Source organism: Somniosus microcephalus, chromosome 22, assembly GCF_052327205.1.
Source record: "Somniosus microcephalus isolate GS21.2 chromosome 22, FLI_Smic_1.0, whole genome shotgun sequence".
NCBI classification, from domain to species: domain Eukaryota; kingdom Metazoa; phylum Chordata; class Chondrichthyes; order Squaliformes; family Somniosidae; genus Somniosus; species Somniosus microcephalus.
In genome coordinates, this window is record NC_141008.1 from 73,143,607 (window position 1) to 73,170,287 (window position 26,681).

The following is a 26,681-nucleotide window of genomic DNA, read 5'->3' on the forward strand; positions in this document are numbered from 1 at the left end:
GCACATCACAGATCAATCGATCGTCATGGAGAACAATCTGCAGCACAATGTGCCATTAAACATGTTTAATGAAATTATTGTAATTAAAGTTCTTCATATAATTAATGTTTAAATATAATATAAACATACAATATGACATAATGTAATACAATCTTCAGTTTACTGTAAATTGGCTCTTGAGCAGACACACTAAAAACACGGTTTATAAAACATTGACTGCTTGTAGTTTTGATATCTCTACTGACAACTAGTATCAGCAGATAGTTGCACAGCACTATCTTATCACTGACTTCATTGATCCTAATTATAGTCGAGCCATAAGCTTCTTATCTGTAACACCAACAATGTTACAGCAAAAAATAAATGATTTGAAAACAAACTCTAGTTAAATTGCAATATGATAATTATTCAAACTTATTTAAAGAGCTAATGTGGTCCTTTCAAGAGATTTTCAGAGCAGACTCAGCTGCGGGAACAACCTACTTTGAGATCTCTACTTTGAAGCTTTCATATTAGTCACTAGGACAGTCCACATTGCTCTAAATGCCACAGCAAATATTTACATACTAATTTTTGCTTATGTATACTGTATTAAATTCAGTACATATGTCTTGCCCTCCATTATATCCTATATATAAACAAACTGTTATGAGACAACTCATTATAAAAGTGTCCAGTATTTCTGCAATAACTTGTGACACCTGTAAGTGCTGCTCTGATAGGACTTTCAATGCTAGAGGTGTCACATCTTGCTTGTCACATAAGTGAGGCCCTGCTGAATACATGTAGAATCATAGAATGATACAGCACAGAAGGAGGCCATTTGGCCCATCGTGCCAGTACTGGCTGTTTGGTAGAGCTATTCAATTAATCCCACACCCTTGCTCTTTCCCCGTAGCCCTGTAACTTGTTTCCCTTCAAGTATTTATCCAATTCCCTTTTGAAAGTTACTGTTGAATCTGCTTCCATCGCCCTTTCAGGCAGTGCATTCCAGATCACAACAACTCGCTGTGTAAAAAAATGTTTCCTCATGTCGCCTCTGGTTCTTTTGCCAATCACCTTAAATCTGTCCTCTGGTTACCGACTCTTCTGCCACTGGAAGCAGTTTCTCCTTATTTAATTATCAAAACCATTCATGATTTTGAATATCTCTATCAAATCTTCACTTAACCTTCTCTGCTCTAGAGAGAACAACCCCAGCTTCTCCAGTCTCTCCACATAACTGAAGTCCTTGGTACCATTCTAGTAAATCTCTTCTGCACCCTCTCTAAGGTCTTCGCAACTTTTCTAAAGACAGAAACAGAGGCCCCAAAATTCCTGGGTCCCGCATGTGGCAGTGGAAGTGCAACATGGTAGGCCTTATACATGCAGATACCCCAGGATGCTGACCTCATTAGAAATCCAGGGAACAGCTCATTTCCATTATGCTGGTGGGGCAAGAGCATGCATCCCACCAGCAGGAGGACACATACACCAGGGGGCGCAGAAGATTAGGGAGGGGGTGATACAAGGGCACAAGTTCTATATTTAAAGGCCTGTATCAGTGTCAGCTGTGGCTCAGTTGGCAGCGCTCTTGCCTCTGAGTCAGAAGGTTGTGGGTTCACGTCCCACTCCAGAGACTTGAGCACAAAAATCTAGGTTGACACTCCAGCGCAGTAGTGAGGGAGTGCTGCACTGTCGGAGGTGCCGTCTTTTGAATACGATGTTAAACCGAGGTTCCGTCTGCTCTCTCAGGCAGATAAAAGATCCCAGTGCACTATCTTGAAGAAGAGCAGGGGAGTTATCCCCGGTGTCCTGGCCAATAATTATGCCTCAACCAACATCATTAAAACAGATGATCTGGTCATTATCACATTGCTGTTTGTGGGAGCTTGCTGTGCGCAAATTGGCGGCTGTGTTTCCTACATTACAACAGTGACTGTACTTCATTGGCTGTAAAGCACTTTGGGACGTCTGGTGGTCGTGAAAGGCGTTATATAAATGCAAGTCTTTCTTAAATGGGTGAGTTGGCTGTGATAATGGAGAAAGCAGTGGCAGCTCAGAGAAAGAAAAAGGTGAGCATCCAATTTTTCAGAGGCTGATGTTGAAGTGCGCCTGTTGGAAATCAGCAAAGCAATTGTTGGAATAGCAGGGAAGAAGCCATCAAATGCAACAGCACACCTCCTGTTGAAGGAGGTGGCTGTGGCTGTGAAGAGTATTATAATCACCAGGTATGCTTCTGTAGCATTTGCTAAACAAAGAACTTTGCCCAGTGAGTGGTTAGAATATGAAACTTGCTACCCATGACCTCTTCTACCTAGAAGGACAAGGGCAGCAGGCGCATGGGAACACCATCACCTCCAAGTTCCCCTCCAAGTCACACACCATCCTGACTTACAAGTATATCGCCAATCCTTCATCGTCGCTGGGTCAAAATCCTGGAACTCCCTACCTAACAGCACTGTGGGAGTATCTTCACCACACGGACTGCAGCGGTTCAAGATGGTGGCTCACCACCACCTTCTCAAGGGCAACTAGGGATGGGCAATAAATGCTGGCATTGCCAGCGACGCCCACATCTCATAAACGAATAAAAAAAACATGGAGTAGTTGAGGCGAACAGCACAGATGCATTTAAAGGGAAGCTAGATATGTAAATGAGGGATAAAGGAACAGTAGGATATGCTGATAGGGTTAGATGGATTAGGGTGGGAGGAGGCCCAGGTAGAGAATAAACACTGGCATCGACCAGTTGGACCAAATGGCCTGTTTCTGTGCTGTAACTTCTATGGTAATGCAAAAGGAGGCTAGAAAGCCTGAACATTCCAATGTTATGCAGATACAATGCCATCTGTGATACTACGTGCGTACAACATTATGACAACAGTCCTCTTTCTCTTGGCTCTCGCTGGCACCAGTATTATTTTGCCGGATGCTTTGCTCATCCCATCAGCAGCTGCTTCGAATCCTCTGATACAAAGTTGGCTGTTATTTTGAAGTCATTAATCTGGTATCTAGTGACAAGCTGCTACGATGAAGCACACAGTTCATGAAAGACAAAACCTGGCAGCAGTTTTGCAGTGACAAGGAAACAAATTCTTGATTTTGCAGCTATAAGGGATTAGTGCACCTTTTTTTTGAAGAAAAAAGAGAAAATAATTCAAAAGGAAAAAGCTATCACTCCAGAAAGCAGTTCAGTAAACACGCTTTAATCTTCAAAATTGAACATTGTTATACCAATGTACTGTGCCACAGATTGGTATTTTTACCTCCATTCACTAATGCTAGCAAAAGAAATAGTTGTCATGAGTAGAATGCAAAGGAAGCAGCTTCATCCTCGCACCAATTTTTCATTTTGCTAAATTACCAAAAGGAAGGAAATATACCCTGGAGTAGTGAGACATGGTTTGTGCCCGTGGTTCTCCCACATGCTGAGTTCCAGGATTCAGCTGGGCTGGTTAGGTGCTAAGGGAAAGCAAAATGGATAAACATGTAAAAAAGGAAAATGAAAAGGGTATATAGGCAAGGGGTGGAGAATGGGACTCGGTGGATAACTCTGCATGAGCCGAACGGTCTCCTTCGGTGCTATAACATTCTATAATTCATAAGAACATAAGAAATAGGAGCAGGAATAGGCCATTCGGCCCCTCGAGCCTGCTCTGCCATTCAATAAGATCATGGCTAATCTTCTACCTCATCTCCACTTTCCTGCACTATCCCCATATCCCTTGATTCCCTTAATATCCAAAAATCTATTGATCTCTGTCTTGAATATACTCGACGACTGAGCATCCACAGCCCTCTGGGGTAGAGAATTCCAAAGATTCAACACCCTTTGAGTGAAGAAATTTCTCCTCATCTCAGTCCTAAATGGCCGACCCATTACTCTGAGACTGTGACCCCTGGTTCTAGACTCCCCAGCCAGGGGAAACATCCTCCCTGCATCTACCCTGTCAAGCCCTGTAAGTATTTTGTATGTTTCAATGAGATCACCTCTCATTCTTCTAAACTCTAGAGAATATAGGCCTAGTCTACTCAATCTCTCCTCATAGGACAATCCCCCATCCCAGGAACCAGTCTGGTGAACCTTCGTTGCACTCCCTCTATGGCAAGTATATCCTTCCTTAGGTAAGGAGACCAAAACTGTACACAGTACTCCAGGTGTGGTCTCACCAGAGCCCTATATAATTGCAATAAGACGTCTTTACTCTTATACTCAAATCCTCTTGTAATAATGGCAAACATTCCACTTGCTTTCCTAATTGCTTGCTGTACCTGCATGTTACTTTCAGTGATCCGTGTACAATTCCATGAGCTAATTATGCTAATGAGGTGTTTGGGACCATTTGAGGTATGAACAATGCTGCTGGTGGTATTCTTCTAACACTTAAAAAATTAACCAGCATAAATTTCACAATTCATGGCGGTCTATACTGTAAGGCACAGCAACAAGGATTAACAATTTTGTTTGGTGATGGTGGCTTTACTGCTTGTACAACATGATGATACATCAAGGGCACAATCCTGATCTTTAGAAAGTCCTCTCTGATGACATATAAGTGGCAAAGATGCATCTCCTCTAAAATGCCAAGCAGCCTGGCAGAGTCCACGGGCCCTCTCCATACATAGGCAACAGTGGGCCTGTGCTACACACCTGAGGTGGAGGGCTCTGATCATTCATCTGCAGCTCTTCCTCATTCTCCATCTCCCTAAAGACAAGAGGAATTCCCCGGGGAATGCCCATCCTACCAGCATAGGCTGTTTAAATTTACAGTAGAACTCTGTTCAGTAGCAGGAAGTGGAAAAATAAATTAAACCAATGCAAAAAAGTGTGAAAGAAGGAATCGGGAAGATGGAAACTCTCCTGGCAAACCAGACAGCAAATAGAGCAGAGACGATTGAGAGGAGATTTGATAGAGGCGTTCAAAATCATGAGGGGTCTAGACAGAGTAGATAGAGAGAAACTGTTCCCATTGGCAGAGGGGTCGAGAACCAGAGGACACAGATTTAAGGTGATTGGCAAAAGAACCAAAGACAACATAAGAAAAAACTTTTTTACGCAGCGAGTGGTTAAGATCTGGAATGCACTGCCTGAAAGGGTGGTGGAAGCAGACTCAATCGTGGCTTTCAAAAGGGAGTTGGATAAGTACCTGAAAGAAAAGAATTTGCAGGGCTACAGGGAGAGGGCGGGGGGTGGGACTAGCTGAAGTGCTCTTGCAGAGAGTCGGCACGGGCTCGACGGGCCGAATGGCCTTCTTCCATGCTGTAACCATTCTATGATTCAATGAGCCACTGAGCTGCAGTTGAGAGCCTCTTTTTATAGCACTTCAGTAGCTCTCACACACCAAACCCACCAGGTTGTACAAGCGGGTTTGGGACTAGGCGGTGCTTCCGCCATTTTGAGTTCAAATGGCAGTGGGGTACGGATGATGTCATTAGAGCATGACGTTTACATGTTAATGAGGCCTACGGCAGGTGCTTGTCCCGAATGTAAAAACTCTGATGCTAATATGGCGATGGGAGGGTGAGGTAAGTACCCAAAGTGATTTTAACCCCACCACTGTCTGCACCAGTCCCAACAGGTGGGCAGGAGTAAAATCAGACCTGGGGTTTCTGCCGACCCTCTGGTTGCGGAGTGGGAGAAGTGCCGAGGAAAATCCTCCAATCCCAGTGTTAAGACCTATTGATATGCTTTGAAACACTGTAAGCACGAGAATCAAGACAATTAAACTGTTATAGCTGTGAACAGCTGCAATTAAACCGATACTTCTCTATAATCAAAGTGAGGTATGTCTTACATCTTCCCTCTGCCTGCATTTAAATCACATTCCCTCCAATTTATTCTTTCACTCTGATCCTCAGGTTCTGAACTGTTAGTTTAAGATTTTCCCCTTTTGTGTTGTACTCTTCGCTCCCTCCCTTACCTTTGAATTATAGTAAATAATCAACTTGCCTACTCCTCAACAAGTTTCCAGAATCCTCAGCCAGGGCTGAGGGTTAATGAACTACTGAGGCTGGAGTGGTGACGAGACATACCACCTACCAATTGAAAAAGATTTTGGGATCTCAAATCAAATCAAATCAAATCAACTTTTATTGTCATTGTTAGTGCACATGTGCAGTACAACGAAATGTAGGCTTGCGGCTCCCGAGTGTGTACATTTAGATTAAGACATTTAAACATTCTACATTCATTTGGCTTGTAGTATATTAACATAAACATAACCATAATAAAGTGCATTGGCATATGTGCAGGCTTTAGAGTTTATTTGTGGAGTTCAGTAGGATGACAGCCCTTGGGAAGAAGCTGTTCCTAAAACTCGCACAGAGCATAAACTAAGAAGGAGTTACTGAACAAACTGGATGAAAATCAGACTTCAATTTGAAAGGCTCAAACCTGAAGGTTTACAATAAAAATTTCCAGAGATTCCACCTTGACAGCACTGGGAAAATGTTATATTCCATTTTCTTCTGAAAATATTGGTCAGCGACAGAAATGAAACAATGAATGATAACCAAGTAGGAATATTCCACTTGCTGCGGTATCTTTGGATAGCCATAGATCAACACTACTAATTATCCTCATAAATTGTTGAATGTTTTTGTAAGGAGTCATCGATTGGCTTGGGATGTACTAGAATGTTCTAATGTCTTAAGCATCTTAATATAAGATGCCAAATTTAGCTATAGAACCCTAAGGATATATCACAAAAAGACGAGGAAAATATTTAATTACAACAGAATAGGGGAAAAATGCCTTTGGCAATTGCCATGGCAACCCCTATTGAAAACTCCATTAAAAAGCATCATTAGAAAAACGAACCAATTTGAAGCAAATTAGAAAAATAATTAATAAAATGATAAAGCTGATAGAATCTCTTGCCTGCAGAGACAGAAACAGTTCAGGGGAAAAATTCAGTTGATTAGCGTCAGCAGCTGATGCAGTAGCACCTGGGTGAGGCATAGCAAATCCAGACGTCCCGTTGCGCCCCCAGTACGCATTACCGCAACGGCAGGCAGATCGTGACATCAGTGAGCATGCAACGCTCACTGGGTGCCCGAACTGCAAAATTCATTTTTGTCACCTACCTTAGCGCCTCGACCAGACAGTGACAGGGGGAGGAGGCGTCAAGCAGGAGGAAGCCAGCTCCAGGGATGTTATTTAAAGGGATCGTGAGAAATGAGTCACAGCTGTCAGGTTAGTGGAGTTTCTGTGCTTTCTTGTCAGTTTGACATTGTGCAACAGTTTAATTCAGGAATTTAAAGGTTCTTTTGTATCAGGAGTGTTGTGGTAACTAAAAAGTAGTTACATTTATTGTTAAAAAATATCAAGGTGCTACACTTGGCTTACATTAATGGGGGCTGTATTGGCAGTCGACCTCGCTCTCCAGGATCTATGGTGGAGGGAGCAGAGGCAGCGAGAAAGACTGGAACATGTGGCCAGAGGGAGGAGGAGGGCCATCAGGGTTCTCAACAGGAGGCCGTACCCTCCAAGGGTATTCCGACAGCACTTCTCCTACCCCCAATTAAGCGAGGAAGTGTATTAGAAAGCTCCGCTTCCACCAAGGACGTGGTCACAGAACTCTGCCACCTCCTGCAACCAGACCTCCAGCCTCAGATCAGGGCGACCACGGCTCTCTCAGTGGCAGTCAAGGTCACCGTCACCCTCAATTTCTTCACCAGTGGATCCTACCAGTTTTCAACAGGAGGCATAGCAAACATCTCACAGTTTACCATCCATCGCTGCATCAGGGAGGTCACAGAGGCTCTCTACAGTAGGAGAAGGGACTACATTTCCTTCCCCATCGCCAGAGATAACCAGGATGAGTATGCATGTGGCTTTGCCAGGATAGCAGGAATCCCCATGGTGCAGGGCGTCATTGTCTGCACTCAAGTGGCTTTGTGGGCACCGCATAACAATCCTGACATCTTCCGTAACTGCAAAGGCTACCACTCACTTAATGTGCAGTTGGTGTGCAACCACAGACAGCTAATCCTCAATGTCAATGCCCGCTATCCTGGCAGCAGCCACGATGCCTTCATCCTGTGCCCAACCAGTGTGCCAGCACTCTTCCAGTCACCATGTCAAGCTCATGGCTGGCTGGTCGGAGACAAGGGCTATCCACTCTCCACCTGGCTCATGACTCCCCTCTGCAACCCCAATACTCCTGCCCAGCACTCATATAATGACAGCCATGCTATGACCAGGAACATCATTGAGCAGCATCGGGGTGCTCAAGGAATGGTTCCACTGCCTTGACCGCTCGGGAGGAGCCCTCCAGTACTCGGCTGAGCGGGTGTCCCATTTCGTGGTGGTCTGCTGCATGCTCCACAACTTGGTCATCATGAGGGCTCAGCCCTTGCCACCAGGGATTGCAGGACCACCTCAGGAGGAGGAAGAGGAAGAGGAGGAGGAGGAGGAGGAGGAACAAGAGCGAGGGAGGAGGCAGCCACTCAATCGGCCTCCCGGAAGGACGGTCCATGACCACCTCATCAGACTGCGGTTCAATAAATTACACCCCAGATCCCCGTTGCTCACCACATCATTCCATCCCTCTCGCAGGCCATATCACAGCGCAAAGCTGAAATGAGAGACACAACAAAAGAATCCAAAGTGAATTAATAAATTTATCAATAATCAGTGAACACATAATTACAACAACAATATGAACTATTCACCCTTGTGCAATCCCTTAGTGCCTCTTGTTACCGTGCCTTTGCCTACTCTAGTGCTCCTACAAAGTGTTGGCCCAGTGGCTGTAGCAGGGCTGGTGGAAGGCTGCTGAGTGTCCGTGCGGGAGACTTCAGATGGCTGTGCAAGATGCCCTTGACCAGCTCTGGGCCTGGAAGGCCCGGCTGTAGACTGCACCACCTCAGCATGGGCGGCAGCAGTCTGGGCTGGCTGGATGACAGGCAGCGACAGGACAATGGTGGAGTGGCAGTGGCGGAAGCAGGAATACTGTCATCCTGAGAGAGGACAGCAGGTTCTTGCTCCATTGGCCCACTGCCACTCCCCCGGGGCAGCAGCTGTTGGAGCGCAGTTTGCTGGCCTGCTGCGGCACCATAAAAGCCCCGGTCGACGGTGGTAGGCCCAGCCACGAGAGCAGTCTGAGATTGTTTGCCACCAAGCATAGACTACATTACAGCACTAGACATTGCGTGGCTTCTGCCTGTCCTGCAATGGAAGCTGCCAGATCGCCCATGACATGCGGCATCAGGTCTGGGTCGCCACGGTCTCTCTGGGAGTCTACCATCCTTTGCAGACTGGAAATGATGGGCTCCATGGTGTGCACTGAGCCTTGTGCAATGTTGGAGGCGGACTCTTCCACGCTCCTTATCATTGCAGAGAGGCTCTCAGGCACCCTTGCCATTGCACCTATCATGTCCGTGTGCATGCCCATCATCCTTCTTCTAATCGCCTCCCCATCGAGGTCCTCATCTGAGTCCTGTGCAGCAGAACTCACGCCCTCCGGGGAGCTGTCCCCCGAGCTACCCTTTCCCCCTGGCCTTGCTGCAGCCTGCTTGTCCACGGTGCCTCACCCTGTGCAGATCCCGCTACCATACGCATAGTGCCAGTATCTGAGCTGGTGCCTGTGGGTGAGGCATGCAGTGATGCGGTGTGTTCTTCCTCACCCTCAATGGTGCCCTCAGGGACAGTCTGCTCAAGTGCTTGCTCATTATCTGAGAGCATAAAGGCACAAGAGTCGGGTTAAGGTGAGAGGAAGGGGGCAGGGAGGGAGAAATGCATGCATACAGCATGATTAGCTGGAAAGTGCGAAATGCTTGTTGGGTGAGTGGGGAAGTGGGATGTGAGAAGGAGTAGGGATGAACATACCGTTGTTGTCCCCAAGGCGGTCAACATCACCGGTGGCCATGGTGATATACCTATCAATTCATCCAATGAAAAGCAACGAGTTAAGATAGTAACTATAGGTTTTTATTGGCTAAATAACAGAGCCCACCCTCGTGGGTGATCGGGTCCAACAAGGAGGAATACCAGCCAGTCGACCACCTTTATACCTGGTCAAGCAGGCGGAGCCATGGGCGGAGTCAGCTGTGGTCAGCCCAGGTATAACAGCGTGACAAGAGGTGACCTTGTGTGGTGATACAACAGTGTAAACAGTGATAACCATAGTGTAACGATATAAACAGTGATAACCAAAGTGTAACGATAGTGAACGATAAAAGTGGTTTACCACATTCACCCCTTGTTTAAATTTGAGTCCGGCGGGGTGAAGTGTACTACCAGTTCGGGTATGTCAGTCTGTCCGGAGGCCTCGTAAGTCTTTCTGGTCGGCGCAGCAGCGGCAGCGGTGGTGCAGTATCCGATGTTAATGCTGGTGTCTGCGTGGTCGGCGAAGGCTCGTGGGGTTCCGGCATGCCGTCTACCTGGGCTGGATTTGGGGGGGTGGTGGGGGGTAACGGTGGTGTCTCAGGGGTGCCCGAGGGTGCAAGGTCTCGTAAGGAGACTGTGTCCTCCCGCCCGTCTGGGTATGCCACATAGGCGTACTGGGGGTTGGCGTGCAGGAGGTCCACCCTCTCGACCAGGGGGTCCATTTTATGGGCCCTCACGTGCTTTCGCAGCAAGACGGGCCCCAGAGAAGTCAGCTATGTTGGTAGCGAGGTTCCCGTAGTCAACTTCCTGGGGAAAACAAACATTCGTTCATGGGGGGTGGCGTTAATGGCAGTGCAAAGCAGTGACTGGATGGAATGCAGCGCTGCCGGGAGGACTTCCTGCCAGCGAGAGGTTGGGAGGCCCTTAGACTTTAAGGCTAAGAGAACGGCCTTCCAGACAGTCGCGTTCTCTCTTTCCACCTGGCCGTTCCCTCGGGGGTTGTAGCTGGTGGTCCTGCTTGCAGCAATACCTCTCGCTAGTAGGAACTGACGGAGTTCCTCGCTCATGAAGGGTGAGCCCCGGTCGCTATGTATATAGTTCGGGAACCCGAACAAGGCGAAGAGGTCGTTCAGGCATTTGATGACCGTGGTACTGGTCATGTCTGGGCAGGGGAAGGCAAAGGGGAAATGGGAGTACTCATCAATGATGTTGAGGAAGTACACATTACGGTCAGAGGACGGGAGGGGCCCCTTAAAATCGATGCTCAAGCGCTCGAAGGGGCGGGTGGCCTTGATCAGGCTTGCTCTGTCCGGCCTAAAGAAATGCGGTTTGCATTCGGCACAGGTTTGGCAGTTCCTGGTCATGGTCCTGACCTCCTCGATGGAGTAGGGCAGGTTGCGGGCCTTAATGAAGTGGTAAAGTCTGGTGACCCCGGGGTGGCAGAGGTCGTTGTGGAGGGTCTGCAGTCTATCAATTTGCGCGTTGGCGCATGTACTTCGTGATAGAGCATCTGGGGGTTCGTTCAGTTTACCAGGTCGGTACAAGATATCATAATCATAGGTGGAGAGCTCGACTCTCCACCTCAAGATCTTGTCGTTCTTGATTTTGCCCCCCAGCTTGTTATTAAACATAAAAGCGACCGAACGCTGGTCGGTGAGGAGGGTAAATCGTTTGCCTGCCAGGTAATGCCTCCAGCGTCGTACTGCCTCCACGATCGCTTGGGCCTCCTTCTCGACCGAAGAGTGTCGGATCTCAGGGCCCTGGAGGGTCTTTGAGAAGAAGGCCTCAGGTCTCCCCGCCTGGTTAAGGGCTGCAGCTAGGGCGAAGTCGGATGCATCGCTCTCCACTTGGAAAGGGATAGACTCATCCACCGCGTGCATTGTGGCCTTAGCAATGTCTCCCTTTATGAGGGAGAAGGCTGCGCACGCTTCTGCCGTCAGGGGGAAGGAGGTGGACTTCATGAGGGGTCTGGCTTTGTCCGCATAATTCGGCACCCATTGGGCATAGTAGGCGAAGAGCCCCAGGGTTCTCTTCAGCGCCTTTGGACAGTGGGGGAGGGGAAGATCCATGAGGGGGCGCATTCTTTCGGGGTCGGGGCCGATGACTCCGTTCTCTACTACGCAGCCGAGGATGGCAAGATGCGAGGTGTTAAACACACATTTCTCCTTATTGTAAGTGAGGTTCAGCCGTTGGGCAGTACGGAGGAATTTCTCCAGATTAACATCGTGGTCCTGCTGGTCGCGGCCGCAGATGGTGACGTTATCTAGATAAGGGATCGTGGCCTGCAGCCCGTTCTGGTCAACCATCCGGTCCATCTCCCTTTGGAAGACCGAAACCCCGTTGGTGACGCCGAAGGGAACCCTAAGGAAGTGGTAGAGGCGGCCGTTCGCCTCGAAGGCGGTATACTGGCGGTCCTCAGGGCGGATAGGGAGTTGGTGATAGGCCGACTTAAGGTCGATGGTAGAGAATACCCGGTACTGTGCAATCTGATTGACCATATCAGATATGCGGGGAAGGGGGTATGCGTCCAGCTGGGTGTACCGGTTTATGGTTTGGCTGTAGTCGATGACCAGGCGGTTTTTATTGCCGGTCTTAACGACTACGACCTGGGCACGCCAGGGGCTGTTGCTCCTCTCGATGATGCCCTCCTTCAGGAGACGCTGCACCTCAGAGCTAATAAAAGCTCTGTCCCCGGCGCTGTACCGCCTGCTCTTGGTGGCGACGGGTTTACAGTCGCGGGTGAGGTTAGCGAACAGGGAGGGGGGCGGGACCTTGAGGGTGGATAGGCCGCAGGTGGTACGCGGTGGCCGGTTTAAAGGCTGCTGGTTGTCGACTGTGAGTGGGGGGAGGGGTCCACCGTATGCCAAAGTGACACTTTGAAGGTGGGATTGGAAGTCCAGCCCTAGTAGGACGGCAGCGCATAGCTGGGGCAGGACGAGGAGTTTAAAATTTTTATACTCCGTGCCCCTAACCGACAGGGTCACAACACAGTAGCCGCTGATGTCTGTAGAATGGGACCTCGACGCCATCGAGATCCGGTTGCGCGTTGGCCGGACAGTGAGGGATTGGTGGCTCACCGTGTCTGGATGGATGAAACTCTCCGTGCTTCCGCTGTCGAACAGACAGGTCGTGGCGTGGCCGTTTACTTTGATGTCCATCATGGACTTGGACAGGTGATGCGGGCGAGCTTGGTCCAGTGTGACGGAGGCTAGTGTATGGCTGAGCGAGCTGCTGTAGTCTGCGGGTGAGGCGGTGGTCGGGTCTGGAGACAAGGTGGCGGTCGAGTGTGGTGGACAAAATGGCGGCGCCCACGACGTTGAATAAAATGGCGGAGAAGATGGCCGCCCCCACAACTCACGAGGCACTGCTGGCGTCGGTGGCCTTGATCAAAGATGGCCGCCCCCACGACTCACACGAGGGGATACTGGCATCTGTGGCCTTGATGAAAGATGGCCGCCCCCACAACTCGCATGAGGCACTGCTGGCGTCTGTGGCTCTCCCCCTGCAGGCCTTCGCGAAGTGGCCTTTCTTGTGGCAGTCGGAGCAAGTCGCGTTTCTTGCAGGGCAGCGCGTCCTCGGGTGTTTCGCCTGGCCACAGAAGAAGCAGCCGGCAGCCCGATCGCGGGGCTCCGATGTCGCAGCCGGTACCGGGGGTGGCGGTCCCGATCGGTTCTGGGACGCCGACGCTGAGGTAGGTCCCAGAGGCGGGGATGCGAGGGGTATTGCGGCCGGGGTCGGGCCTGAGTCCCAGGGTCGCGCAGCACAGTACCTGGAGTATGCCTCGAGGTCCCGATGGGCCACTTCCAGAGAGCGAGCGAGGGCTGCAGTTGTATTCAGGTCGAGGTCCTTTGATTCGAGCAGTCTTTGCCGTGAGTAGTCGGACCGGAGGCCTTTCACGAAGGCATCGCGGATATTCCCTTCAGTATTTTCTGCAGCCGTTACAGCTTTAAAGTCACAGTCCCTGCCGAGTGTTTGTAGCGCCCGTAAAAATTCATCTACAGACTCTCCTGGCTGTTGCGAGCGGGATCTTAGGAGATGTCTGGCATACATAGAATTTACCGGGCTCCGGTACTGCTCTTTCAGCAGGTTGAGGGCGTCCTCGTATGTAGCAAGGTCCCAGATGAATGCAAATATTTTAGGGCTCACCTGGGCGGTCAGAACTCTTAGTTTGGATCCCGGAGGCACGCCGGATTCTCCCAGGTAGGATTCGAAACAGCTCAGCCAGTGTTCGAAGTCGAGGGCTGAGTTCGCTGCCTGTGGGTTTAGATCCAGGTACGGCGGTCGGAGGGCTCGCAGCCAGGCCGGCTGCTGTGGCTGTTGTAACTGGCCGTTTGGCTGGTCGTTTGGCTGCTCCGATCCACTCATTTCAAAATTTAGCCAATAAAATTGATATACCTATCAATTCATCCAATGAAAAGCGACGAGTTAAGATAGTAACTATAGGTTTTTATTGGCTAAATAACAGAGCCCACCCTCGTGGGTGATCGGGTCCAACAAGGAGGATTACCAGCCAGTCGACCACCTTTATACCTGGGCAAGCAGGCGGAGCCATGGGCGGAGTCAGCTGTGGTCAGCCCAGGTATAACAGCGTGACAAGAGGTGACCTTGTGTGGTGATACAACAGTGTAAACAGTGATAACCATAGTGTAACGATATAAACAGTGATAACCATAGTGTAACGATAGTGAATGATAAAAGTGGTTTACCACACACGGCGCCCACCACCTGGCACCCAATAATCTACAGCACTCGTTCCTCCAGCACAGACAGTGGTTGGGTGTCGACTTGTCCCCCACCTGTGTGCTCCTGCTGCCTCCTGTTGTGAGCCACCTTGGCCTGCAAGAGAAAGGAAAGTGTGTGAGTGAGTGTGGAGCAATGTGTTTGGGTGATGTTACCTCACCCCTGCCATAGCTGAATAGCTGTCATTGTGCGCAAGGTGTGAGATGTGTGTGTGAGTGTTGCTAGGTAGAGATTGTTGGTGGGTGAGTGCTGGGGTATACTGCTTTGGGCAGTGTGTGAAGACTGCGGTCAAGATGGTGGTATGTAGCATTCACTCACCCTGACCACGTTAAATTTCTTCATGCATTGTGTGTGGGCCCTGGAGGCCACAGTGCTGCCCAAGACGTGCTGGGCTACCTACCTCCACATGGTGTGGAAGATTTGCGGCGAGGGCCTCCTGCCACTTGCTGGGTAGAGCACTGTCCTCCGTCTCTCCACAGCAAACACCAATGCTTGATGACAGAATCTGTGGGCTCTCTCCTGGGGCGTGGATCTGCCATCAGGACAGCTGCTTGAGTCATCCGTCTCCTTCTACTTGATCTGCTGCTGCTTGCTGAGCCAGCTACACAGCCAGCAATGCTGAGAATGAGGTTCTGCAGCATCAATGAATCTCCCCTTTAAGAACTGGGAAAAGCCTGTGGCAATGATGACTAGCGATTAGACTGCACCTGATATTGGTTCACCCTTTGAGTGTAACACCAATTAGTCATTATCAGATTTGAAAATCCCATTTTTTTCTTAATAATGTGTATTTCTTTACTTAAATGTTCAACTTAAATGTCACAAACTATAATTCAAAATACAGTCGACTGTGAAGGCATCAGCAAATGCTAATCAAACTCAATATACAGTTAATCTACTGCGTTAATATGCATACAAATTTACTAACTGTGTGAAATGAATGACAGGTATTAGGTTTTCATGGTTCCGTTAAGATACTACTCACACAACTGCTCAATATATGATAACTAATGAAACCATTGCACAATGTAATAATTATGTCTAGGTGTCGAAAGATTGAAACAAAACTGATCAGAGAATACACAAAGATGCCTCACGTAAGCTCAATATCAGTGGGTGAAAGGAATGTACTTATACAATCGATCCTCGGCACCATATTCTGTCACTACTGTCATATATGGCTTTTTAAAGGCTACTGTTGAGTCTGTGCTTTCAAATGTAGTTATGCTGAATAACTGGACACAGACTACAGAATACTTAAACAGGTCTTTAGTAACTGAGGGTCAGGGCTGAACTGAAATACACTTTGCTCCACAGGGTTTATATACCGGTGTGGTCACCACCGGTACTACAATGTACAGGAGCCATCAGAAAGTAGTTCATCACCTTAAGGTATCCTCTTAAGGTGGTACAGGTTACATACACTGCAGCTACACTCTAATGTCCATGCATCCCAGCAGATTACTCCCTTTGTTTATGGGTTTAACACCAATCACTACTCTGACAGAAATGCAAATGAGCTGACCCACGAAATTCAGCAGGTGCAACTCAGCACATAGAATTTTGTGGCCATGGGGTGGCAAACATGGTCCACCCAAATACCTTGCTCGTCCACTTCAGCAGGGTTTGCTGGGTTGCTTTATCACTTGCCGACAAACTCATGTCTCCATATTGGGTGTCCTTTCCCTCCATTTTTGCTCGGCACTTCTAAGTCTCTCTCCCTCTTAAGTCAAAGGAAAGGCTAGCAAGGGGTTGAAATGTCTTTGGAACCTCTCCAGGTCTGCAAGAATTGTTGTCCCGCATTCCGCCACCTCCCTTTAGCAGTGTCAGCATTCCTTTACCTTTCACCGACACACAATTTTCCAGTCCCATGACGAGACTATCTCCCTACGTCCATCCAAATCAGCATTTGGAGCGGTGAATAATTATGCTAATGAACTTGCCCTGGAAAATTGCATGCTATTTATTAGCACTGTTCTGGACAGATTTGCACCACTAATTAACTATTCAGGACTGAATTACATGTCAAGTGCTGAAAGACTATTCCCCTACGTGTTAAATCTGTATTGGATATGTATTTTGTGAAATCACCTTTGTATTAACCAAAAATGTACCTGATGACTACTAACAGATTGTAAGCACTTGTTATAACCTCACACATGCACCTCGATTCATTGTACCACATGTATTTTTGATATATAACTTTTACAGTTCTTTATATGATCACCTTTTTCATATTAATCAAACAAGTATACAGAAGTCATAAAGCCTAAAATTTGTCAAGCTTTACAAAACAGCAAGAAAAGGAAGCATTCTGGTCTCACGCAATTAACGCAGTGTGAGAATCAACTAACTGGTCTTGGGACTAGATAAACTGTCTTTACAATAGGGTCTTAGAATTACCAGGCCTGGGACCAAAGAATGTCTGTAGAACAGAAGATAACAGGTCCTGAAGTTGCTGGCTAAGAACATAAGAAATAGGAGCAGGAGTCGGCCATTTGGCCCCTCGAGCCTGCTCCGCCATTCAATACGATCATGGCTGATCTGATCTTGGCCTCAACTCCACTTTCCTGCCCGCTCCCTGTAACCCTTGACTCCACTAAGGCCTTGAGAAAAAGCAAGAACCAGATAAGATGGAGGAAGAGCCCTCTTCCTCTGTTGTAGGCCGATGATTGGTCAGCCATGAAGATATGACACCTTGAGGACCAGTCAATCACCCCCTGTCCATCAAAGGTAGGGATGGGGAGTGGGCTGACTCTTCTTTCCTTTGTCTGAAAGATACTCGACGCCATATTAGCCACCCCACCCTTTGGAAAGACCCTGATAGGATAGATACCTGTGTCAATATCGACCCCTGTAACTGCCCTCAAAAGTGGCATAAAAGGGGGACCACTTACAAGAGTTAGGCTGTAGAGCACCAGGAGCAAGGGCTGACCCTGGAGAGGAAACAGGCAGCAGTGGCCCACAAGAGGTGGATCCAGATCCAAACAAACAGAGGATACCCCAGGCGGGGTGAAGCCAAGGCACGGACCAACGAACAGAGGATACCCCAGGCGGGGTGAGGTGGAAGAGTCCCCAGGTGGGGTGGAAGCTTCCTTCAAGACTCCTATCAAGAGGGCACGAACTCTACCCAGGACAGCACGGGTGATACAATTCTCGCTCTATACAGTAAACTACTGTTAAGGCACTGCTGATCTTTGTGTAATACTAATAAAATACATTTGTACCATATTGGAGTCACGTTGAACAGTTGGGAAAGGGTGCAAAAACTTTGACAGTGCAGAACACAGAATACACGATATGCCTTTGAAATGTTTTACTTATAGCTAAGTGTCAGCTTGGCTCATACAGTAAGACTCTTGCTTCTGAGCTAAAAGGTCGTGGGTTCAAGCCCCACTGAAGTACTGGAGCACATTTTCCAGTTTGACACTTTAGTGCAGTACTGAGAGGATGCTGCATAGTTAGTCTGATGTGCCATCTTTTGGATGAGATGTTAAACTGAGGCCCTGTCTACCTGTTCTAGTGATTCAGGGTGTACAAGATCCTACAGTACTATTTGAAGAAGAGTAGGAAGATCTCCTGGTGTCTTGGTCAATATTCCTTCCTCATCCAACACCACCCACAACAGATTAACTCGTCATTCATCTGATTCACTGTCAATAGAACTTTGTTGTGTGAAAATTGCTGTTGTGTTTGCCTCTGTAAGAACAGTGTCTATACTTCAAAAATAATTACATGCTGTTAAGTGCTTTGGGATATCATGTACTAAATAAATGTGAATCCTTTCTTCTTGCAGAGGATATATAATTAATTCCAATAGCACCCAGGTTGTTTATGGTTCCACTGCTGATTTAAAAAAAGTTTCTTTTCAGTAGCACAGTCTATCATAATTCATTTTATATTGCTCTCAAACTCAACATTGTGGGGAAAGACTGCAGTACTCAACAAACAAGAAGAAAATACCATAAACTATTCAGATTATAGCTGCCAGCAAAGTAGTCCTTTATGTTTTGTCTACAAAAGACTCACTGTTACCTATTTTCTTTATGTCAATATCATGATTTTCTGCTACATGTCAGAAGTGTGGACTTCAGTAGCCAATTTAGGATATAAATTTTTAAATAAACAGTGCATTAGCTGAAATCTACACAACAGTCTCGCTAACAGCTCAATACTCCATTCTCCAATAGGGATGTCATTGAGTTTACAAAACGTTTCCTCATGAAGGATGCACTGCTGAGTTCCAGAAAATGACTTGGAATTGCAGATGTCCTTGTGCACCAGTCGCTGAAGGTAAGCATGCAGGTGCAGCAGGTGGTTAAGAAGGCAAATGGTATGTTGGCCTTCGTAGCGAGAGGGTTTGAGTACAGGAACAAGGATGTCTTGCTGCAGTTGTACAGGGCCTTGGTGAGACCACACCTTGAGTATTGTGTGCAGTTTTGGTCGCCTTATCTGAGGAAGGATGTTCTTGCCATGAAAGGAGTTCAGCGAAGATTCACCAGGCTGATACCTGGGATGGCAGGAATGACGTATGAGGAGAGATTGGGTCGATTGGGCTTGTGCTCACTGGAGTTTAGAAGAATGAGAGGAGATCTCATTAAAACTTATAAAATTCTGACAGGACTGGACAGACTAGATGCAGGAAGGATGTTCCCGATGGTCGGGGAGTCCAGAACCAGGGGTCAGTCTAAGGATAAGGGGTAGGCCATTTAGGACAGAAATGAGGAGGAATTTCTTCACCCAGAGAGTGGTGAACTTGTGGAATTCTCTACCACAGAAGGCAGTAGAGACCAATTCATTAAATATATTCAAGAAGGAGTTGGATATATTTCTTAAAGCTAAAGGGATCAAGGGGTATGGGGAGAAAGCAGGGACCGGGTACTGAACTTGGATGATCAGCCATGATCGCATTGAATGGTGGAGCAGGCTCGAGGGGCCGAATGGCCTACTCCTGCTCCTATCTTCTATATTTCTATGTTTTTATGACAATTTTGTCATTCACGAGTTAGAATCATAGAATGGTTACAGCACAGAAGGAGGCCATTCAGCCCGTCGAGCCCGTGCCGGCTCTCTGCAAGAGCACTTCAGCTAGTCCCACTCCCCCGCCCTTTCCCCATGGCCCTGCAATTTTTTTTCCTTCAGATACTTATCCAATTCCCTTTTGAAAGCCACGATTGAGTCTGCCTCCACCGCTCTTTCAGGCAGTGCATTCCAGATCTTAACCACTCGCTGCGTAAAAAGGTTTTTCCTCATGTCGCCTTTGGTTACTTTGCCAATCACCTTGAATCTGTGTTAACATCAGCCCATTCACTCTCTGCGGGTTTTATTTACGTCAGCAACCTTCCTTCTGCCATTTGGATTTGTTGGTCCTGCTGTCACCACCAAGGTTGCTTCTCAGGGTTCGTATCTTCTGCTGCCATGTTTTGCATTTCGGGTGTCCCCAGACTAGGACAAAATCACGTGGTACCAACGAAAATCAGAATGCAGTACAAGGGTCGAACTTTCTCCCCCTCCAACGTTTTCCAGCATTGCACAAGTGTAGTGCAGCCAAAGTGCGTTGCACCTGTCCAGGTCCCAGAGCACTGGTATTTCCTGGCCTGGGCCATTAACAGGACCTGGGAGCCATCCCTGGCACAGATCTTCCCGCTGGCGTCAGCGGAAGGGGCAGGAAAGTAAGGTACTGATTACATCAAAACATCCTGGGTGGTGTCATCCACAGACAGGTTGTTTATGGTTCCACTGCTGATTTACAAAAAAAATCTTTTCAGTAGCACAGTCTATCATAATTCATTTTATATTGCTCTCAAACTCAACATTGTGGGGAAAGACTGCAGTACTCAACAAACAAGAAGAAAATACCATAAACTATTCAGATTATAGCTGCCAGCAAAGTAGTCCTTTGTGTTTTGTCTACAAAAGGCTCACTGTTATATTACCTATTTTCTTTATGCTAATATCATATAGTGACCGGGGCTCTGGGACCAGGCCACAGTGAGGTGTTTCTCCGGAAGGCCCTTCACCAGGGTGTCCAGTAAACCTTCATTCCATAAAATAAGATGAAAGGCCAGGAATGCCCTGTTCTGCCTCATTTGCAAATTACTGTTATTTTGTTGTAATTCCAGCTACCACTAATGTTGACCAATTAGACTGGCACTTTGAAGAAGTTGCGAAGTATCATTAGCAATCATCATTAGATTTCCATTAACCTCCAATACCCTTAATTTAAATTTATAAAAACACTTTGTATTAACATTGCTATTTTTCACAATGGTTGTCTTGACAATCCCATCAGGAAATGGTTTATTTACAAAAAAGCTCATTGTGCTTAATATAAAGCCAACTGAACCTGTTTCCAAGAAATACACTTCTGTCTATTTAAAAAGGTACATTGTTAAGACAGTTTAATTCTCCATCTGACTCCTGCTACGCCAAGTGTTTGACACTGATATTGGCTAAAAATGGTGCCGGCCTTCCATTCCCCAGTGTCAACAATCAGCACCTTGATCAGCACAAAAAATTAGCAGAATTAAAACTACCCTTTAGACCGCTCGTAGATCCAACATCCATTCCAGTTTCGATGCGGTCTCTTCTACATTGGGGAGACCAAACACAGATTGGGTGACCGCTTTGCGGAACACCTCCATTCTGTCCGTAAGGGGGACCCTGAGCTTCCGGTCGCCTGTCACTTTAATTCTCCGCTTCACTCCCACTCAGACCTCACCGCCCTCGGCCTCTTACACTGTTCCAATGAAGCTCAACGTAAGCTCGAGGAACAGCACCTCATCTTTCGATTAGGCACTTTACAGCCCTCTGGACTCAACATTGAGTTCAACAATTTCAGACCATAACTTCTGCCCCTATTTTTTCACATGGCAGCTGTTGATGATTCTGCCATTCCCATTTACACCTCATCTAGAGTCATCTTTTGTTTCTTAACGTGTCCCATTACCATCTACTTTTGCCTCGCACCATCATTCCTTTTGTCTCTTTAATTCTCCTGCCTTCCATCCAATCACAGACCTTCCCTTTTGTTCTTTCCTTCCCTCACCCTGCACTTGCTTAAAATCTGTTCCATCTCCAACTTTTTCCAGTTCTGACGAAGGGTCATCAACCTGAAACGTTAACTCTGTTTCTCTCTCCACAGATGTTACCTGACCTGCTGAGTATTTCCAGCATTTTCTGCTTTTATTTCAGATTTCCAGCATCCGCAGTATTTTGCTTTTGTATTAGCCATTCCAGTCTCTCTAGGCTGGTGATTTTTCAACTCATACACCATTTTAGTGAAATAAACACAAATGCTACAGTAATAAAGTTAGTCAGGTAACAGAAGTATCCTTATTGCTGTAATAGTTATCTTCTACCATGAAAGTAAACACTTAACATGGTTTTAAATTCAAAACATTGAAACCACTTTACTTATGCTTGTCCTATCTTCCCTTCCCCATTCTCTCATTTCCCATTCTCCCTCTTTTAATTTAATTATTTTAATGTTGCCTTCCCTTTATTTCTATTTAATAATATACCATATTCTATCTATCCTAAAAAAATAAGATTAAAACATGTTAGTCACCTTTCCCTCGGAGTGTCACGAAACCATTGGAAGAACATTGAAAAAGTTCTACCTTTAATTAATCCAAGACTAAGAACTCTCCCATTTTCCTGGTTGCCTCACTGAGTCAACATTTAACGTATTTAAATTGTCTTGAGTCAGAGAGAAACCTGCCTCCACTTCCTCACGGAGGGGATCTTCATTGCCATTCTATGATGTCAGTAGCCCATCTAATTAGAATGGAGTGACCTCATTGAAACATATTCTGAGGGGGATTGACAGGGTAGATGCTGAGAGGTTGTTTCCCCTGACTGGACAGTCTAGAACTAGGGGACATAGTCTCAGGATAAGAGGTCGGCCATTTAAGACTGAGATGAGGAGAAATTTCTTCACGCGGAGGGTTGTGAATCTTTGAAATTCTCAACCCCAAAAAGGCTGTGGCTGCTCAGTCATTGAGTATATGCAAGGCTGAGATAGATAGATTTTTGGACTCATGGGGAATCGAGGGATATGGAGATCAGGCATAAAAGTGGAGTTGTGGTCAAAGATGAGCCATGATCTTATTGAATGGCGGAGCAGGCTCAAGGGGCTGTATGGCTTACTCCTGCTCCAAATTCTTATGCTCACTACTCCCTGGATATGAACAACTTGCTACTAACTTTTTTCTCATCTCTTAACCCAACTCTAATCTTCAAAACATCACCAACTAGTTGGTAGACAGGCTCATCCACAAAAGGTACTGAACTGCATTAAGCTTTTGCCAATGAAAGTTGTTGTGTATGTCCCTTTAAGGGAATAACTGGTCTTAGACTGCAGTACCGGCAGTGACCACCCCTGTATAAAAGGCCCTAGCAGGCTTCTGTAGTTTCAGTTTCAAGCTGCCTCTTGTTCAGTAAAGTACCTGTTAAACTGTTCTCCCGAAGTCCGTGTATGATTGAGGCACGGACTTTACAGTGGCGACGAGTAAGTTCGAACTCACCTGCAGTGTGGCATCATCTCACGGGGATCTCGCCTGAAAGGAAGGTCCTGGAAGGTCGTAGTCTGAGCAACGGGCATCGACCGAGGGCAACCGCCCAAAGAATCCATCGGTGTTTGGAGAATTGTGGGAGAGACTGTGGTTCCAGCGAATCGTGCTGGTAGCAGGTAGCGCGCTGACCCTTCCGGACTGCGGCGGGCTCAAGCTCGATCGAGCGGCTCTACAAATCGGGCCGCGCAGCATCGCCGGGAAAAGAAAACAAGAGAGGGTGGAGCGCACAGGGCGCGGTCGGTGCTCGAGAACAGGACAGCGGAGAGAAACTAAACGGGGGGGAAGGAAAGCGAGACGCGCCGAAGCTGCGGGTTGCCGCCATTACCCCGTAGAACGCTAGGAGCAGCATGGCAGTAAGGGGAAGAAGCAAAAGCGCGGGAGGCACCATTTTATCCCGTTGGGGAAGAAGCAAAAGCGCGGGAGGCGCCATTTTATTCCATTGGGGAAGAAGCAAAAGCGCGGGAGGCGCCATTTTAAATCGCCCAAGATGCCAAAAAGTGGCAGTATCACTGCTTTCGACAACGAGGTGGAAGACTGGACCACGTATGTGGAAAGAATTGAAATGTACTGCAAGGCAAATGAGGTGGCTGATGGAAAGAGGGCGTCGGCATTATTCAATCTGATGGGTGCGAGTACGTACGGCCTATTGCGGAATTTAATTACCCCAGCTAAACCAATGGAGAAAGGTTTTGAGGAGATTGTTCATATCTTACAGGAACACCTAAGCCCTACACCACTGCTGATAGCAGAAAGATTCAAGTTCCATAAAAGAAACCAGCACAAAGATGAGAGCAATGCTGACTATCTTACGGAACTACGCAAGTTATCGAAGCACTGCCAGTTCGGAGCAGGACTGGCAGACACCTTACGGGATAAGTTTGTCTGCGGGCTCCAGAGTGAAGGAACCCAGAAACGACTACTTTCAAAAAAGGACCTAACGCTAGAACAGGCTTTCAGCGTGGCAGTATCCTACGAAGCAGCAGCACGGGGAGCTGCGGAAATACAACAGAAACCACAAGAATACAGAGCTAACGAAATGGTGTATGGAGCCGAAAAGTGCTATCGCTACGGCAGAACAACCCATGAGCAGAAGGACTGCTGGTTTAAAGACAAAATATGCAGGCAATGCGGGAAAATGGGACATATAGCAAGAGTCTGCAGGTCGGGAAAGAAGACCAACATGACAAGAACTACTAAGGAACAGTACAGGAAAGTAAAGAAACTGACAGATAGTAGTTCAGAAGACCAGGAGAGTGATAAGGACTCCGGGAGCAGGCGACTAAGTTGTTTAAAGTTACACAACGTGATCGCAAAAGAAGATCACTGAACCATTTGGGTCACCCTCATGATAGCAGGGTCCCCAGTGAAGATGGAATTGGACACAGGATCAGCCCTAACTGTCATGAATCGATGAGACTATGAGCGGCTATTCTCACACATACCCTTAAAGGACACGTCCATTGTATTGAAGACATACACGGGGCAAAAGGTCTACCCCAGAGGAAAAATAAGGGTGCCAGTTGAATATAACGGAAAGGAAACACAGAAACTATACATGTATATACTACGAGATGGAGGACCACCATTATTGGGACGTGAATGGATCCGAAGACCACAATTGGATTGGCATTCCATTCTGGCACTAACTGTGACTGACAAAAAAGATGATGACGTCGCACCTGGACATCTGTCACAAATTCTATCTGACGCGGAAGAGGTGTTCCAACAAGGACTTGGGACTCTAAAAGGAGTAAAGGCAACCATAAAGATTGAGGATAACGCAACCCCAAAATTTTTCAAGGCCAGACCAGTGCCACACGCGATACGCCCAGCTGTGGAAGCTGAACTGGAGAGTCTGGAGCGTTCGAGGGTGCTGTCTAAGGTGGACTGGAGCGAGTGGGCCACACCCATCGTTCCTGTAATGAAGAAAGCATTGAGCAGCACGCCTGGGGAGCCAAGGAAGGTTCGCATCTGTGGGGACTTCAAGGTGACTGTGAACCCAGTCCTGCACACAGTACAGTATCCGCTTCCACGGATAGAAGATATTTTCGCCTCACTATCTGGAGGGAAACGTTTTACAAAGATTGACCTGGCTCAAGCGTATCTACAAATGGAGGTGGAAGAAGCATCTAGGAAATACCTCACGATAAACACTCACAAAGGCCTTTACCAGTACAATCGACTGGTATTTGGGGTAGCATCGGCCCCGGCTATGTGGCAGAGGGCAATGGAACAAGTCCTGCAAGGGATCCCGGGGACCCAGTGTTATTTGGACGACATCTTGGTTACGGGCGAAAATGACAATGAACACCTTGCCAACCTGGAACAGGTGCTCACGAGATTGCAGGAATATGGGCTATGAGCCAACCGTCCCAAATGCGAGTTCTTCAGGAGACAAATCTTGTATTGTGGCCACATGATTGATGAGGAAGGGTTGCATAAGTCGCCGGACAAGATTGAGGCTGTAGCCAAGGCTCCAGCACCAGAAAATGTGTCGCAACTGAGGTCGTTCCTTGGGTTGGTGAACTACTACCATAAGTTCTTGCCGAATTTATCTACAATTCTGCACCCACTGAACGCCCTCCTTCAAACTAGTGTAACATGGAAATGGAGTGATGAGTGTAAGCGTGCCTTTCAGGAATGTAAATGACAAATCACTTCAAAAGAAGTATTGGCCCACTACAACCCAACACTACCGATTCAGTTGGCATGTGATGCGTCACCTTACGGCATTGGAGCGGTGCTGTCACACAAATTCCGTGACGGTTCAGAGAGGCCAATAGCCTTTGCATCGCGCTCGCTAACCTCAGCCGAGCGTAACTACGCCCAGATTGACAGGGAGGCCCTCAGCCTGGTGTGGGGGGTGAAGAAGTTCAATCACTATCTGCACGGGCAGAAATTCACCCTACTGGCTGATCATCAACCCCTGGTCTCAATTTTTAACCCAAAGAAGGGCGTTCCGGTGATGACGGCGTAACGGCTGCAAAGATGGTCACTTTTTCTAGGGGCACATCAGTATGACATAGAGTACAAAGGTACAAAACAACATGGAAACGCTGATGGGCTGTCGCGCCTACCGTTGCCTACGGCGGAAGAAGCACCTGCAGTGGACCCGGTGGAGATATTCCATGCGATCATAGTCGAATGTTTGCCTGTTACAAACGCAAGTATTGAGAAGGAAACCCGAAATGACCCAACACTCTCTCGGGTCTATGATTTGATGGTGAAGGGATGGCCAGCATATGGCGACTCACTGTTGCCAGCATTCTCGCCAAGGAGGGAACAGCTGTCAGTGTGCCGGGGAACCTTGATGTGTGGATCCCGAGTGGTAATTCCACCCAAGTTGAGAGATAGAGTACTCAATGAGTTTCACGAGGGTCATCTGGGAGGGGTAAAAATGAAGAGCCTAGCCAGGGCATTTGTGTGGTGGCCAGGAATCGATAAAGGAATCGAGGATATGACCAAGAGATGCACAGGATGCCAGAAGGTCCAAAACGCTCCACCACAGGCCCCGCTACATCCATGGGAGTGGCCCTCATCTCCATGGCAAT

At 47.5% G+C, this 26,681-nt stretch overlaps 1 protein-coding gene across 4 annotated transcripts in view; it reads right to left on the reverse strand.

Annotated features, from left to right (window-relative positions):
* Positions 1–26,681, reverse strand: part of LOC147102522 (membrane-associated phosphatidylinositol transfer protein 3-like) — a 495,678-nt gene that overhangs the window by 437,574 nt on the left and 31,423 nt on the right. The window lies entirely within an intron of this gene.